Raw genomic sequence first — 18,181 nt, 5'->3', positions numbered from 1 at the left:
TATTCTAACAGTACCAGAAGTCCATGAAATATCATTTTACAATCTAAACTCTATTGAAGAATAGTAACAATAGATGCAGATAAATACAATTTCGTGATTGTTTCTATAAACATAGCTACTTTAAAGAATAAGAATTATAGCTGCATCATTCATATTAATTGACTAAAAACTTTTATCAGCTAAAAATCTTTCCCGATAGAATGTATGTCTATACTTATACACATTTTGAAGGAATCCCTTTTGTATAAGAAATAACCTTACGTTACAGGAGTTGGATTCACACCAAAAAGGAGTGAGCAACAAGTACAAAAAGTGAAATATACTTTCAATTTTATTTGCAGCCTACATTTAGACTCTGGATGGATACAGCATCACTCGGATCCGGTGTCCAATGGCTTTGGCAGGCAGGTTGGAGCGGAATTTGGCTCGCACCATGCCGCTGTTCCCATGGGCCCAGATCACCTTCCCTCAGATGATTCTGGTCCTGTTGGGCTTGCCCCCGTGAGTGACTGTGTTGTTTTTGGCCTTGTACACATAGGCACACTTTTTGCCCAAGTAGAATTTGGTCTCGTTGAGGGAATAAATGCCCTCCACTTTCAGCAGAGCTGTGCGCTCTCTCTGGTTTCAGAGGCCTCATTTGTAGCCAGCGAAAGTGGCCTTGCACCACAACCTGCCCGTCATGGTGTTGCCTTAGAAGTCCCATTTCCAGCAGGCCTCTGCAGCAGCGGGCCAAAATGGTGGCAACGAGAAAAAGCGAGCAACAAGTAAAAAAATACCAGCCCTAGCACACTTCTGTTACTCCAATAGTTTAGGTTGCTTGAATTTTAACTATATAATAAATTTAAATTAGTAATGGAACCCATCTTTAAAATTCTTAAGTACTTGATGATAAGACTTGGTTATTTAGTTCCATTCATTTAGGCAAAATATTACTTTTAAATAATTATATTTAGTAATCTTACAAAGACACAGTCGTGTTACCCTTCTAAGATTAAATCCCCTGCCCCACAAGATAGCAACAGTGGGCAGTTTTAATGTACTAGAGCAGGGGTGTCAAACTGCTGGCCCACAGGCCAGATACATCATAGCGAAACCGCATCCACCCCATTGTCGCCAATGCAAAAAAAGTTGCAATATGTTGCGACACATCACGTGAAGTTGCGAGTTTAACACCCCTGTACTAGAAGCACTACATTTATAGATAGGGTGGGGTTTTTTTGTTTCAAGGTGGTAAATGCTATTTATGAAACAGCACCTTATTATTGTCTTTTGCCTGAATGAGCAATCTGTTTTTTCATTGGGTGGGTGTTTTGGTTTTTTTGCCTACTTCCTGGGATCCTATCAGAGTAGCATCTGGCATGATTGAGTCCTGGAAGTCAAATGGAGAATTGCCAGCATGCATTTAAGGCTGCATTAAGACTGTTCTGAACATAATAGAGGCTTGCCTTTCTAGTGAACATAGGAACATGGTGAAATACTGCTAATTTATTTTTTTTCAAAAAGGAGAAAAGATATGTACTTTGGCCTTTGCTCAGGTGTTACCAAAAATGGCAGTGTTGTCTAGTGATACTTCTGCATTCTCTATACTTACAATTCAGTGAATATACCAATGTTCCTGATATCAATATAAATCTGACAATAGCCAAAATAAATCCAGATGTACCTGGATTCAGAATCCTTGGAAGAGGAAAAGATTATTTATCTGAAAGTGTCTTTAGATCAATAGCCCTTAAAACCATAGGTTCAAGGAAATATAGATTTATATTTTGAGGTGTATATTTCTAACTTTCTTGAAATAATTTACAGCATGAAAAAAGAGGGTAACTACCATTACAAGAAATGAACCATTTAAAGTTATTGCTGATGGCTATTTAAAACCTAACATAAAAGCAAAGACAACTTTGATGGATTATCCAGTTCTCTGCGTAGCATGAAATTGCAAAGATACATAACCACTTATCTTTCAGATTCCTTATGATAAACACAGTGGAACTATTTTAAAAACTTTTTACAATTTGAGACTGATTCTTTCTCTCTTCTTTGTCACCTCTACTTAGCAACTGTCACCATTTAGTCAGAAATTAACTGTATTAGTGGTAAAGATGTAAGTTGTCTAACTGTCAGCTGGTAGCTGACTATGTAAGTATTAGTTTGCTTTTGAGATTTTCTTAAAGTATCATCAAAATTCGAATTTAACTTAAAACAGTTACTCATAAGCCCTAAAATATAGCTTATTTAAGAAATACGCATGTATTGTAATTTTACCAGGGGAAATGAAAGATGATGGGCCTCTACTCTAAGGGTAGGCTTCAAAATTACAACTCTTTTTAGATCAGAGTAGTGATTTTCGTTACTTTAATGAAAGATACTTGACTCTTTTCCAGGGGCAATTTAACTGTTAGTACTACAACAACAAAATCACCAGTGGCCACATTCAGCGTAGACATTTCATGAATACAGTCTTAGATTGCTAAGAGTTGTATTCCTAAATAAGCAGTGCCACAAATGAGTTAGCAAGGATGTTGTGTAGAAGTTCTTTGTGATAATGTCCATATGTTCCAATTTCTTTCAGACTGAAAACAAAATATTCTCCTATTGCCAAATTGGACTTGGGTCTGAAAGTCTCTAAGACAGATTTAGTCCTAAAGACATGCTTCTAAAAAATCTACAGGACAATTCACTTAAGAGATCGGTACTGGCATGGGCATTCACTGGAACAATGAAAACACGGGAATCATGCCACCAGCGTACAAATTACACCGTTTCCATATTTGCATTAAAATTGTGATATCAGTTCATATTTATTGAAGTTGTGTGATGATGCCATGAGGCACATATCATAATTTTGCCATCGCTGTGGGGTTTTTTGGGTGATGGGTACTACAGCACAAAAATAGGAGTAGGTACCAGTAATTTAAGGCGACTTAGCATGATGCTTAGAGTCAGTCAGTTTTGATACACATAGTCAATGGGGTACTTTGGATTTCATAGAGGTGAAGTAGCAATTGTGTTAACAGAGAGATGTAGAACTTTATGTGATTAAATAACCTACATGTGCAGGCAGAACTAACTTCCCGTCTTCACTTTTTGGCTAACTTTACTCAACAGAGTTGACCAGATCAGGGGCTCACTTACATAATATGTTTAGTTTGGTTAAATGTTTACCTAATTAATTTCAGTATGTTGTTCAAGCCTGTTTAAGGTTCAGTGTATTGGTGGGGCCCAAAATATTGATGAATTTTGTAATGAGGTTAAGCAAGTGGTATGCATACAACCATAAGTAGTTTGCACATCTCTTTACTGCATATGGTTTGCATGCACATAATACAGTGGTTCATCTTCTGAATCTTTGTTTATATATCTAGAACACTACATATTGCATACAGATGAGAGAGCCCCTTTTTTATAAAGCACCTATGGATATTCAGATATATACACACCAAAAATACCACTGACAGTTTTTTCAGCTTCTGCCTTTGAAGAATTAAATACTTTTGTCAGTATTTTGCAGTTCTGTTTCCTCACAGATTCAAATTTGTATCCAGACTTTTGGATCAAAGCCCAATGTTTGCCCATTTATTCATGTATTCGTGCCCTCTGCAAAGGATTTCAAGTAATAAGTTATTTGGGGGAGAAAAAGACCCTTCTCTCTTACCCACCACCACAGTTCCAAAAATGTAAATGGCCTATAACTCCTGTTAGTTTCTGATTGGTACTGAAATAAATATATAAATTTTATCAATTATTATTATTATTATTATTATTATTATTATTATTATTATTATTATTAGCATAATACACACAGGATTAAATGGATTAACAATTTAAATGTACTTTTAAATTGGGAAAAAATGTAAACTATGATTCTGCCATCTGCATATATGGGCACAAACCATTGTCTCTCATCATAAATTATTATGTGTTGCATACACTCATAAAAAAACCAAGATTATAGAAATCTGAACTGGATGAGCTTATTCTATGTGTGGGTACCCTTAAAGTTATTAAGAGCCTACAAATCTAATAAAATAAATAAAAATATTGCCTATATACCGTACATCTTCTGCCACGTTGCTACTGCTTAAGTTTAGTCCAGCTAATTCTATATAAGATGGACTAGAATCTTTGGGAAGAAAATTTTTGAATTATTGAACAGTTTTTCCTACTGTTTATAAAATGGACATGAATTGATGAAGGCCTTTTTGCTAGGTTGCAAGCTCATGGAAGCCCATGCATGCTTATTCTACAATAGGTGTTACTGAGTTCAATGCTCCCCACACCCAGGTTATTGTAATGGTTTGTGACATGACCTTGGGCAGCCAGAGGAAGAACCGGTGCTTCTGAATTCTCCTGGGAGCTGACCAGAGATATCTGGAGAGGATCAAGAGCCATTCCAACTCTCTTCAAGCTCTCCCTGTGGCATCCCGAGATCATCTCACAGACCATCACAAGAGGTGCACTTAAAATATCTAATTGGGTCATCCCGCTGCCATCAGTATCCTCTCCCTCCCTCAATTAATCAATCTTTATTCTCTCATAGACCAGAAAATCACAATTAATTAGGATAGAAAGGGAGAAATATATACTGCTCAAAAAAATAAAGGGAACACTTAAACAACACAATGTACTTTATTTAATAGTAGGATGTCTTATCTTGTGTTCCCTTTTTTTTTTTTGAGCAGTATATTTATTGTTTGATTTCCTCTCATTTCCTCCCTTGCATAAAAGTTCAGCGTCTGCCATAGCCTCCTGATCTCTATGGATTAATGATGAACGATCACAGCTCCTCCCTTTGTTAACTCAATTTCAGGTTCTTGATTTGAATTGTTTGCACCGACTCCTCCATGTATTTGCTTTCAACGGGGGTCTTCCTCTGTCTCTGAATGTGACATGACTCCGCCTCCGTTCACAGGTAACTCTTTAAGAAAGAGATTTAATTTTCTTTGGGGTAAATATGGTATCATGGAAAGGCAGCACTATCGTACAAAACTGTCACAATTCTAAGCTATGGAAAGAAAGCTTCAGGCGGCATAATCATTTTTTGATGCTGAGCTTTGGTATTAGAAGAATCAGGTGCTAAGAAAGAAAAGCGTATTAAAAGCTTGGCCAGTAGCCTGCCCTATGGCTCAGGAACAGATTGAGTAGAGATAAAATGAAAGATGTCTGCGCCTTTGATCTGCAGCTTTTGGGTGTGTTCATTAAAGAACATCACGTTTTTTAAAATTAAAAATGTAGGAGACTGGGTTAATTCCTGGTTTGCCTTTTAATACAATTATACCAGTAATTAATGTTTTAGAATTGGGCATAGACTGAATGAATGGTACCTTTGAATATCTCAGAAGAGATTATTTAACTTTATTTGAGTAATTATTAGCATCAGAGATGGTAACAGGAGCCTGAACTAAGCCTAATTAAGAATCAGATTTGGCACATCAGCATTTCTCTGACTTTCAGACTGAAGAGTAGATCTGAACTTTGAAGAGCTGGGTGAAACCAGGCTTCATAATCATGGCAAGCTGTCTCAGCTTTTGTGGTGCCAAAGTGGCTTCTCTTGGCAGGATCTGTACATGCTAATATTGTTCCAAAAATCTCTCCCTTTTTAAAACATTTTCATTCAGTTGGATGGGCTGAAACTGCTTGCTTGTTTTTTAACAGAGAAAAATGTTTGGAAGGAATTCTTATGAGTGACATATAAAATTATTGTGGTTATCTTACTGACATGATTCCCCCAAAGGTGTTTCTGATTGTTTTGTCTTTCATAATAGTTGACACCCAGTATATTTCATTGCCTCCCTCCCTGCTTTGTCATGATTCAATTATATCCCAAGCAATGACATAATAACAGACCTTCTCCTACAGGCCTTTTGTCAGAAGCAAGGAGGCTTCACACTGTATATAACAATAGAGGAAACTTGCAAATATGAAAAATCTGAAAGAAAATCTAAAAGCACTTTAGGATGGAAAAGGGAAGGTTGTTTCACCATCCATCACCACACTCGATGGTGGAATTCAGCAATATACATAATCATGGTATGCACAAATGTTTTTGTACAAGTATTGCTATTCAGGTTATTACTGTGGGCATGGAATAATTGCTAATACAGCAACAGTATTATTATTATTATTATTATTATTATTATTATTATTATTATTATTATTATTATTATTATTATTATTATTATTATTCAAGATGATGAATATACTATTCCTTTCTCCTATTTTCCTCACAGCTCTGTGAAGTGGGTTTGGCTGAGAGAAGGAGACTGGCCCAAACTAACCCAGTCAACTTTCACACCTAAGGGACAACTAGAATTCACTGCCTCCTGGTTTCTAAGGCAGTACTTTTACCTCTAGAGCACGGGTGTCAAACTGCTGGCCCATGGGCTGGACGCGTCATCAGGAAACCGTGCTCACCCCATTGCCAGCAATGGAGAAAAAGCTCCGATATGTCGCGCGACGTCACATGACGTTGCGAGTTTGACATGTCTGCTCTAGAGCTTAACCATTTACTTTGGAACCAAAGCTGGAGTTGGCTTCAGGCAACCGCACAATAACCTAAATCATGGCATGTAGCATCTCAAGCCAAAGAATGAAACAATTAGATAACAACACATGTACGAAAAGCACACTTGTTATAATGAAGCCATGATCTGATTTTTTGGTAAACAAAAGTAACTTCCTGGATGTTCCGTTTCATGAATTGTAATAATTCCAAGAGCTATGCTTGAATTAAGTCTTTGTTAAATCCCAGCTTTTCAACAATAATGCTGCTAGTTTCATTCAAGAAGAAAAAATGTATATCAGTTTGACACATGGGTACACAGCTGCACAAGAAAGCCTAAATCCAGAGCTTTGCATATTCTGCATAGGCATCACTCAGCATGGAAGCTGGAATGTGGTGCAGAATTTGACTTTCTCAGAATCTCAGCTTTCATTTTCTAACAAGCATGTTCCTTTTTTTTTGAGTTCTAAAAAGCAGAGTTACTGTGCTCTCCAGTGGCTGTGTTGCCCTGTTAACATGGTGTCTCCATGTTAATTCCACTGCCTCTCTTCCTTAGGCTCCTGATTGCATTTCATTCATGTGTGTCTACTTCAATCCCTTTGAAAATATACAAAATTCTCTGGAAAAATCCAAAGCTTTCAGGATTTTATCTAACTAGTGAAGGCTGTGATTTTTTTCTGAAGTACTAATTCCAAATGATCTAAAAGAAATTCCATGTGGATACTTCCCAGAGTTAAAAAGGAAAGAAAAATTATCAGGTATTTCCTTTGTTTGAAATAAAAAAAAATGATGAATAATGTTGAAATCCCAGGGGTCTTACCCAATGCTGCAAATTTTTCTCCCTCAGAGAAACCACAAAAGAATGGGATCTTTGCATTGACTCAAATGTGTTTTTTTTTTAAAAAAAAAACTTAATTATTTGAACCATAGTTTGTATAGTTTTTTTCAACTCATTTTACTTAAGCTATCATTCAGTAATGAATTCTAATCTGTTTGTTTTTTTACAATACTGATTTAGAAGCAGTCACAATAACATTGCCTCCCTGTTGATAGAGTAAAATACACAGAAAGCAATGAGCAAATGCTCATTATATTCTTTGCAAAACAGCTCTGAAAAGCTTTGCAGTTATAGAAAACCAAACAATAACTATATTTAACTGTCAAAAGTTGATCATTACAAAACATTCACTATAACAGCCTGAGCATATCTGGTGTGTCTGTGCACATGTATATTATTGTATAACTGTGTAGTGCTTTGGCTTCATTTCTGAAAAACTGTTTTAGAGCTCACAGGAATGCATCCCCCAGCATCTGTTAGTGACTCATTAAAACACTCACATCTTTTTCCAGGATCATGTACTGATAGTCATCAACTTATGACCAGAATTCAGCTCAAAATTTACAGTGCTAAGCAAGAAAGTCGTTAAGGGAGTTTTGCCCCATTTTATGACTTTTCTGGCTACATTTGTTAAGTGAATCACTGCAGCTATTAAGTTAGTAACATGATTGTTCAATAAACCTGGATTCCCCATTGACTTTACTTGACAAATGGTTGCAAAAGATGATCACATGACCCCAGGACACTGCAACCATCATTGATACATGCCAGTTGCCAAGCATCCAAATGACCATTGATGAAATGGTACTAAAGGCCAGAAAGGTTATCTAGGTCTGAATCACATGTAGAAATACATACCACCTGTGATGTTGGACACAGTGGATTATTTTTAATTTTAAAAAAGTAGTATCCTTATCATATAAACAACCATTAATTTGTTTAACCCTGTCGTAGAAAATTCCGTAGTCTAATTAAGAATTCTGCCAATGCATTCAAAGAGTAAAGCTAGAACATATAAATTTGTTTTTCAGCCTGGAAGATTTATAACCTGAATCTATACAGGTTTCCTTTGACATAAACCCTAAATGTTCACTGAGGCTTGCATAAGAATATAGCTTTTGAATCCAGTGTAATGAGTAGGTAATGAGTAAGTCAATGAATAATTTTAGCTTTGCCATTGGTTTAAACATTAAAGCCCTGCTCTCTGCCCTTATATTTCACATGATTCTAAAGACAAATGAGGCGTGGAAGTGTTAGGATCCACTGTCCAACATAAAGGCTAGTCTATTTTATTGCAAGTTAATGTAAAATGTGAAGATGGTGCAAGAGGTATTGCCACAAAATTGCTGCCATGGAGTGGTCCTTCCTGGTCACCAAACAGGCCTCATGGTGGGATAACCTGTCAAAGCTTTGTCTATCTTAATTCTTCCAGCATTTCCCAGCATATCCTTGAAACACGTCTTAATGAACCATTGGGTTGCAGCTACTTATTGTTTTCATTTTTAAGACTGCTTTATAGAAATGCTGAAATTCCTTCTTCTAAACAGAGAACATGCTTGAGGTGGCACTGTATTTTGCAGCCTGACGGTTTCTCTTCATTTTTTCTTAAAATCAAAAGAGATGAAAAAAAGACTTTGGAAGAGGCACAAAGGCCATTTAAGCACTGAGGGAAGTATTCAAGACCACATTTTGACCTATGGGTATTGATGCTGTTTCTTTCTTTCTTAGAGATACAACAGGTACAATACCTAAATATAGTGATATGAAAATAGATTTAGTGAGATGCAACTTTATGCATCTTTAATGAAGAATAAGTCTACCTATATTTAATAAATTTTATCCTGAATGATGCTTAGCACTCAAGACTTAACCTTTATAATTTTAGAACCATAGCTTAGAGAGATTTTTTTTAAAAAAATGTGGAGCCCTTGGACCACTTCTAGATTCATTGGTAAAGACGTTGTTCTACTTTCCAAGACTTGAGCACAGCTTGCAATTGTTCCAACTATAGTCACACCAGTGACAGCTCATATTTGTGTAAATTTTTTTGTTAGCCCTGGGTGTGAGGTATAGGAAAAATAGGTCTTTAAAGGAAAAAGTGAGGGAGGGGGTAGTGCATCAATGTTCACTACTTTTCACAAATGAGTTTTTAATCTAGTAATTTCCCTTTATTTGATGTTGTTTTGAATTGAGATAACATGTACCTCAACATCTTTCTTTTTCACCATTTGAGAATAATTATCTATTCTGTTAATATTGGTAATCAATTCTCAAGCAAAGGAATTACATTTGGATTAGAAAACCCCTTTTTTACTAACTATGCAAACAACTGACATTTGAAGTGGCCACACTCATCCCAGATAACAGATGTCTATGGAGATTTTCAGTCCTCCAGGACAGTTATAGTTATACCAAAGTGGATGGGGAAGCTACATCATGCATATATGGACTCTCCAAAATCCACAAAGAGGGAAAACCACTCAGACTAATTTTCAGCAGCATCAACTCTGTCACCTACAACATTGCAAAACATCTAACCACCTTATTAGCTCTTCTAGTTGGCAACATCACCTATCACATCAACAATTCACAGGACTTCACCAGCAAGGTTTGGAAACTAAAACTGTACCCGGATGAAACCATGGTTTCCTATGATGTGACTTCCCTCTTCACCTGCATTCCAACAACTGAAGCTGTCATGGTAGTGAAGAAACAACTGCTACAAGACAGCACTTTAGGTGGCAAAACCAGACCACATATGTGCCATGATGGACCTCTGCCTGACCACTACCTATTTTAAATATAATGAAGGTTTCTACGTACAGAAACATGGTTGTGCCATGGGTTCACCTGTGTCCCCCATTGTGGCCAATCTCTACATGGAAGAGATAGAAACCAAAGCCCTAAACTCCTTACAGGAATTCCACCCACTCACTAGAATAGATATGTGGATGATACTTGGGTCAAGATTAAAAAAACACAAGAATTGGAAGCATTCACCAAACACTCTGGACAGATACATGAAATTCACAAGGGAAGATGTTAAGGAAAATAGTCTGGCCTTCCTGGACTGTACAGTACACATTAAGGAAGACAGAAGCCTTTACACTGAAGTTTACAGAAAACCCCCATAGATGGATCAGTATTTACATTTTGATTCTCACCACTCACTGGAACACAAAATCAGAACCCTACACCACCAAGCTGAAGGTCTGCCTACCAGCAAAGATGGGAAATAAAAAGAACTAAAACACCTCAATGAAGCCCAAGGCTATCCCAAGTGGGCTTTCATCAAATCCCAAAAAAGACCCAGCAGGAGCTCCTCTATAATAGACAAAGAAGAAAACAATAAATGAAGCAATGTTGTCATTCCATACGTTGCAGGAATATCAGCAAACCTCAGGAGGATCTTCAGCCAACACAACATAGGTGCACATTTCAAACCCATGAATACACTAAGGCAGAAGCTTGTCCACTCCAAGGATAAAACACTGAGCAAAATGCAGTACAATGCAGTGAGCCATGTCCAGATCTGTACATTGGGGAAACAAAACAACCACTTCATAAATGCACAACGTAGGAGAACAAACCCATCAGGACAAGATTCAGCAGTCCATCTGCATTTAAAGACAAAGGCCACTCTTTTGAAGACAGCAAAGTCCACATTTTGGACAGAAAGGACTGCTTGTTTAAAAGAGAAGTTGAAGAGGCCATCTACTGTATATCAAAACTGAACAGCCCTCTCTCCACAGAGGGGGAGGGATACAACATCATCTATCTCCAGTCTATGACAGTCTTTTCAGCAGTTCCATGAAATCTCCACAACCATTTGCACTACTCAGGTGACCCTGATGATACAGATGAGCCTCCAGGTGGCCTCAATGACTCTCTAAAACAGACATATCAAACTCGTGATATCACGTGACGTCGCGAGACGTATCGGGACTGTTTTGCCATTGCCGGCAGTGGGCTGGGCACGGCTTCCAGTTGACGCATCTGGCCCGCAGGCCAGCAGTTTGACACCCCTGCTCTAAAAGAATGCAAATAACCAGCTGTCTGCATGGAGTATAAATCCTTCCATTCCCCACTATCTTGTCAGAGATGAAGAAGCTTCTTGAATGAGAAGTGAAATGTCTTCAAAGAAAAACAAGAAAGTCCAGTTGCCTTGTGAAAAAGCACCTTTGCTATCCAAGACAACAGTACCCCCATCTCCCAGGACCTGATAGGACTATCTGAATGGGTTAAGTAGCTTAACTCTAGATTTGTTGGTAAAACTGGAACAGCGTTTATTTCCTGGAGAATAAAAAGCATTGATTCCTTCTTATCGCAAGGGCAACTTGACATAATTTTACAAATGAAAAATACTGAATGAATGAAGGACCTTTACATTTGTACTGCATCCAGATCCGTTAAAAGTGCTTATTCCTATATCTTAAAATTTAACCAATTCTCTGAGCAAACTCTTCTTGTTGAGCTGTAGAACCAGCACTGAGAGAAGTATGAGAAGACTTTAGAATATATTTGCAGAAGTAGAAAGGGGGGGTTAGAAAAAAAATAAATATTGGGACAGCAGGCCAGGGAGAACCAAACATATGTGGTGGCAAACAAATCATTATTACTGTAATAGGAACAAGAAGAAATGGCAAAGTGTTTTCAGGTGAATGGCTTATAGGCTGCCTGACTGGTTAGAATAGTATTTCTGCTCTTTCTCCACAGGAACATCTTTCTTTCTTCTGGATCCCCAGCTCCAAGGTCCATAGTTAATCAGATTTCTTGTGTGAATGTTTGTACATGGGTTTATGTGTTAATCTATATCTCTTTTCATAAGTATATTTTAGATTTGATTTTTTTTCTTAGAAACCTGAGAGGGACTGTAATGCACTTTCGTTGGTATGTCATCCATGTATGTATCAAGTCCTCAGCTTCCGTTTCAATCTCTTGTACAATTAAATGTGTCCGCAGTATATTCATGAAACATATTTATACTTGTGCACCAACTCCCAAACTGGTTTATACCTTATGCTTGTGCATAAATCACTATTACCTATATGTAGGGTTTTTTGCTGCTACTTTATATGTAGGAGGGGTTGCTTACATTTGAAGATTTGAAAGTTTCTGGTGATTGGAGATACTAAATATAGTATTGAATTCTTGGTAATATCTGAACTATTTATTGCATCAGCATAAAACATCTCTTACTTTTTCAGAACTTTTGACCTCTTGAGATTAATTACTTCACTCAATGAGTTGAATTAGTAACAGTTTCATTCCTCTCCCTTTCCAAATTTCATTTTAACAGGGATCTAATAAACTGGACTTCCATTTCAATGAAAATTCACACTGGAATTCACACAAAGCAGAAGATGGACAATGTATTCTCCTGAGTGTCAAGATATTTATCTTCTCTCTCTCTCTCTCTCTCTCTCTCTCTCTCTCTCTCTCTCTCTCTCTCTCTCTCTCTTTAACAAATCTAAAAGGGTATCCTTCAGAGGGATCAAAATGTCCTTTTGATTAAAAAAAAAGTCAAGAGACTGGTCATGACCATTCAGCAAATAATAAAAGGGGTGGAGATTCGATTGTTCAGACAGGACCACCCTCCTGACTTTTTAGATTCACCCACCCCACCCCTCCCTACCCCACTGCCACAGACATTCCTCTGAATCTGTATGTCTTTTTGGAGTCAATAGCAGCATTCATTTCAATACTTTTAATGTTTCAGGGTAGTTGAAAGGCTGTAGGGAGTGATGAAGCACAGTTCAGTAACCAACGGTTTTCTGTTTTTAAATTTTATTGTAGTTCTGCATTTTGGTGGAAAATGGAGTCTTTCTCTTTTTTAATGCATTACTTTAAGCCTATTTGGAGGCAACCTTTTTTCTATCTCAAAGTGGCAGATTACAATGCTTGTTCAGACCTTTCTGAAATGAATGCTCTTTACGTATGCTGGGCTATAATTCCTAATCAGTGACCATCTTGACTGGGGTGTAGAGTTCAACATATACTGGTGACATTAAAATTATTTAGCCAAAATGGCAGCTGCGTTACTATCCTCTTTGGACCTAGCTATGATTTTTTTTTAGATTATCTGGGAACAAGGCTGCAAGAAAAGTTTTTCATAGAGAACATTTTATAACAGTGGAATAATTGAAGGACCGACTGAAATGTCAGTCAAGGCACAAGTCTAGTGTACTTAGTATATAATACGCATTTCATAAAACAGGCTAATTACATAATTACCTAATTATGTTTCATTTGAAAGGGTCATTCTTCTTTTTAGACTATTAATATATTTATTTAGTAGAAAGGGAATTGACAGGCTAGGCTTTTATTTATTGCAGAAGCTAAATGTTTTCTGAGCAAGTCGTTCTGCTCTCTGATTTCACTGTTCCTAAAAAAGGGGAGATCAATTTAAGTAGAATAGGAAAGGGGTGCGGAGAAGAGAGGGGAACTGTATGACATGAACTGCTTAAGGAAGTTGCTTGGATTGAAAGACACAAGACTGGGGCTTTTATTCTGACAAATCAGTTTTAACATATCTGTGGCTCTTCCACAGTTCTTTATTTTTAATTATTTGAGTCAGAAAGCCATTGCCTTCACCACAAGAATTTTAGGCCTAGTGCAATTTTTGTAGTCATCCACATTTGAGGACTTTTACTTCCTTAATAATTGCAGCCTAATCCTGTTTACTTAAAATAGTTCCTACTGAATTCAGTGGCACTTTGATAATACTAGTAACTTGTTATACCTCCCCATATTGTCAACTGACAGCAGTAGTTTTCTAGAACAGAAGCATCTTCTAGAAGGGCTAAAAAAGTCAAGATGTTGTCTATGAGTACTTGTTCAAAGCCCCATATCGAAGCCTCATGCAAAAAGGAATCAGGATTTCAGTTTACACAATTCCTTTGTAAAAGAACTAAGACTTCATTAATTTCACAACATGATGAGTTCTCAGGATTTATTTTTTTTTAAAAAAAAGGTCATTATTGTATGGCTACTGTACTACTGTGCAAGAATCCACAACAGCACTTGGCATATGAAAAAGTCACCAACCTTTGCTCTAGCATATTAGAAATATGTGTTCTTCCTAATCTCCTGGACACTTACTCTTTCACAACCATTTCCAAAATCAGAAGACCAACTATGAATTCCTTCTTAAAGGTGAAATATGAAGCAAACTTTTACTTCTTCAGTGTAGCTATCAAACTTTACAGCTTACTCTGTAGACAGAACTCTTTATTATTTGTCTTTCTGCACACAATTCAAAGATCAGGTACGAAGTTTCTTTTGATGACTATCTTCCAATAGTTGATAGTATCTGAAAATAAGGTTCTTTAATTTTATTATGTCTTTTTAAAGTTTCAATCCTGAAGAGAATATGCATGCCTCAAATAATGAAAGACTTAATCCAAGCATCTGTCTGTATGGCTTTGTGTGGGGATGTATGTGAGGATGTAAGTCGTGTATTTATTTATTTAATGGAAGGAAGAATTGTCTACATGTTCCCTTGTGGTTGAGAAAATAAACCTTCACAGAAGCCTAGGGTTTAGGGTTAGTAATCCCACTGTGATACAGAACTGGAAAACTCACCATGGCCAACTCACCACAGAACAACTAGCTGTGGGATAACACACTGCAGGACAATTCCATGTGGGATAACTTAACATGGCTAAATGCTATTCATCATGTTTCTTTGACATTATTTCCATTTTTCTGGAAATGGACACAAATTAAAATAAAGTTGAAGAAACAGTGACAGATAACATTTATTGCACTGAGTTATCCCACATTGAATTGTCCCACGGCGAGTTGTCCTGCAGCAAATTGTCCCCTAGTGAATAGGCCATGGCGAGTTGTCCTAGACCCCTGTAATAATACTAGAGATGTTGTGTTGCTTGTCAACCTATCACCTACAGTGTGATTCTGGAGTGGGATGGAAATATAACCTGAAAACATACAAACAGTATAAAAATAATAGAAATGTAACATATCCCAAACAATCAGGGAGTATAATGATGATTACCTTAATGCATGGAAGGATCTTGAGAGTTTCCAAAGCTAATGACGCTTCTGTTTCACTTTATCCCACATTTCTATCTCACAATCAAATCAATGCAAAAAAAAATTTCCCTTGCATCCTATCTGGCTGAAATAACGTTATGCCATTAATACATTTATGATCTTGGATGTAATTCAGATGTGCTTCTCTTTCATCCTGGCTTTCCTCATATGGATGTGAAAGTGGATCAGGGCAAAGTGAGTGTTCCCTTCACCCAGACTTTCTAGAAAGGATAACAATAATCCTTATAATTATTTTGAAGGCGGAAATCTATTCTGTCCATTTAGTCTCTGTGTGTGTACGTGTGTGATAGATAAGATACATTCACTATAACAGGAGATTTAAGGCAGTTTACTGACTCTGTACGGTCAAACTAAGATTAACTTCATGCTCATCAAACTTTCAGTGCTTTTGACTATTTCCGCTCCTTTCTGTGGAACAGCTTAAGGCAGACATGTCAAACACAAGGCCCGGGGGCCGGATCCGGCCCGCGAAGTGGTTTCATGTGGCCCGCGAAGCCATCCTGGAAACAGTGAGGGAACGGCCCCCACTGCCTTGGCCCTGGCCCAGAGACCCTCCTCCTGCCAGAGACCCTCAGATCTGTCCCACTCCTGCCCAGGCCCCGATAGGCACCCTTGATGCGAACGATGTAAAGCTGGCCACGCCCACCCCATAGGCCACACCCATCCAGGCCATACCCACCCGGCCCCCTGAGGGCAACCGCAATGCTGATGCAGCCCTCAATGAAATTTGAGTTTGACACCCCTGGCTTAAGGTATCTTATGCATGATATATTGACAGCTTCTTTTTAGTTTATTACTCAAATAGCTGTGTGAGTTTAGGTTCAGCTAGGAGTTATTTATTTGCATTTATATAAATCAAATATAGCTTTAACAGATTAAAAGAGAGAACAACATAGAAAACTCACAGTAAAAGTTACTTTTAATGGGATCTTCAGAATGAACAGAAAACTTTACGGTTTTTCAAAATTCTTTATCACGTTAGGATTTTGTTTTATTTTGCTGGGTATTTAGGAAGAAACAGAAAAGTCCCCGAAGAGAGTTATATAATATGGCCACAAGATTTCCAGTTTACATGTATTCTCAGAAGGAGAAGAGTCAGAAGTAATGAGCCTCTAGTCAATGCTGCATTCTGAATCAAAGAAAAGAAAAGCTACAATCCAAAATAGTGACTTCCCCAATAATATCAGACTTTGCCTTTGCTGTATGCTGGATTAGAGCACAAGGACATTTCTATTGCTATGTAGTTTTTTTTCTTTTTGGAATAATGGCTGTTAGAACCAAATGACTTATCCTCTTAATGCAAATTGCAGCCTTGGTGATTCCTAAGAAATCTATAGTGAGATCAAAAAGTTACATCACTACACCAAGCTATTGTCCAGAAATGTCTCTGAAATAACTATATTTTGCGTTTTTTAAAAAAAGGAACAGACACATACAGTCTAGCCTGAGATACAAAGTATGAAAATCTAGCTATTCTGCTAGCTTCTAGATGTGACAAAAGTCCAGATCTAAATTCAAGATGTACTAAGTTTCTCTTTTGGCAAGATAACATTAATAATATCCGGACAGAGGTGGCCGTATGCCAAATCTGAATGTGCAATTGAGCATCTTGGATTTGTTATGGTCCAGCAGAAACAACCCACACATACACATACACAAGCCACCAAGCAGTCCAACCACTTCAGGAAATCAGTTCAAAAGTAGTTTGCAATATAGCACAGGCAAGGTGGCCTTATGAAAAAGTAAAGGCAAAGTAGCACAGATAAGCATATATAATACTTTAGGAATATAAAGAGTTGTAGCAGGAAATGGAAATTATCTCCCAATTATATAACATCACAGGGGTCAACCTATTCTCCAAAGCACCTGAGGACAAGAAGCAATGGGTGGAAATTAATCAAGGAGAGAAGCAACCTAGAACTAAAGAGAACTTTCCTGACAGATAGAACAATTAATCAGTGGAAAAACTTGCCTCCAAAAGTTGTGTGTGCTCCAACACTGGAGGTTTTTAAGAAGAGATTGGACAACTGTTTGTCTGTAATGGAATACACTTTCCTGCTTGAACAGGAGTTGGACTAGAATTGTGGTGGCGAAACTGTGGCACGCGTGCCACAGGTAGCATGCAGAGCCCTCTCTGTAGGCACGTGAGCATCGCCCCACTCCTAGGCCATCAGTCCCATCCATGAGCGTTAATACTGTTGTGATTCTGTGCCAGCCATTGGACCTGGCAGCTGAGTCCAAGGAGGAGGAGGGGCCTGGAGAGCCATCAGAGTCAGAGGAAGGCTCTGATGAGCTCCAGGACTTACAAACTGATGAAGAGCCTGGCCCTTTCACTCGTGTTCAGGCTGAGACCCAGCTGTGCTGGGAAGCTGAGTTGGGCCCTGAGGACGCACAGCTGGAGAACATTACTGTATAGACGCTTGTAAATGCAGACAGGCAACATGAATAGGACAGGGAGGCAATGGGGCAGCTCTAAGGGAGGAGGAGAAGGCATTGAGAAGCCACGCCTTGGTGCTGCATAATGGAAACAAAGGAAGTTTTTTGGGGGGAAGGTCAATCAATCAATTCCAACTTCTCGTGAAAGATCGCAAAGTTGGAATTGATTGAGTGACCTTTTTCCCCAAAAAAAACTTCCTTTGTTTCCTTGCACGCAGCGGTGGTGGATTGCGAAGGAGGATAAGCGTGGGGCTGGGAGGTAAGGAAAGAAAGGCAGTTTCTGAGGGGAGCAAGGATTCATTTCCTTACCTGCCCCACTTGTTCCAAGG

At 38.0% G+C, this 18,181-nt stretch overlaps 1 pseudogene across 1 annotated transcript; it reads right to left on the bottom strand.

Moving 5' to 3' along the window:
* Positions 1-313: 313 nt before the first annotated feature.
* LOC310640860 (large ribosomal subunit protein eL33-like) lies at positions 314-681 on the bottom strand (annotated as a pseudogene). The gene has a single exon. The product of its transcript is annotated as a large ribosomal subunit protein eL33-like (transcript).
* Between the last annotated feature and the right edge of the window lie 17,500 nt (positions 682-18,181).

This window comes from Vipera ursinii, assembly GCF_947247035.1.
Source record: "Vipera ursinii genome assembly, chromosome: 5".
NCBI lineage: Eukaryota > Metazoa > Chordata > Lepidosauria > Squamata > Viperidae > Vipera > Vipera ursinii.
Note: the sequence above shows the minus strand (reverse complement) of the source record. Positions and strands in the feature narration are given on the sequence as shown.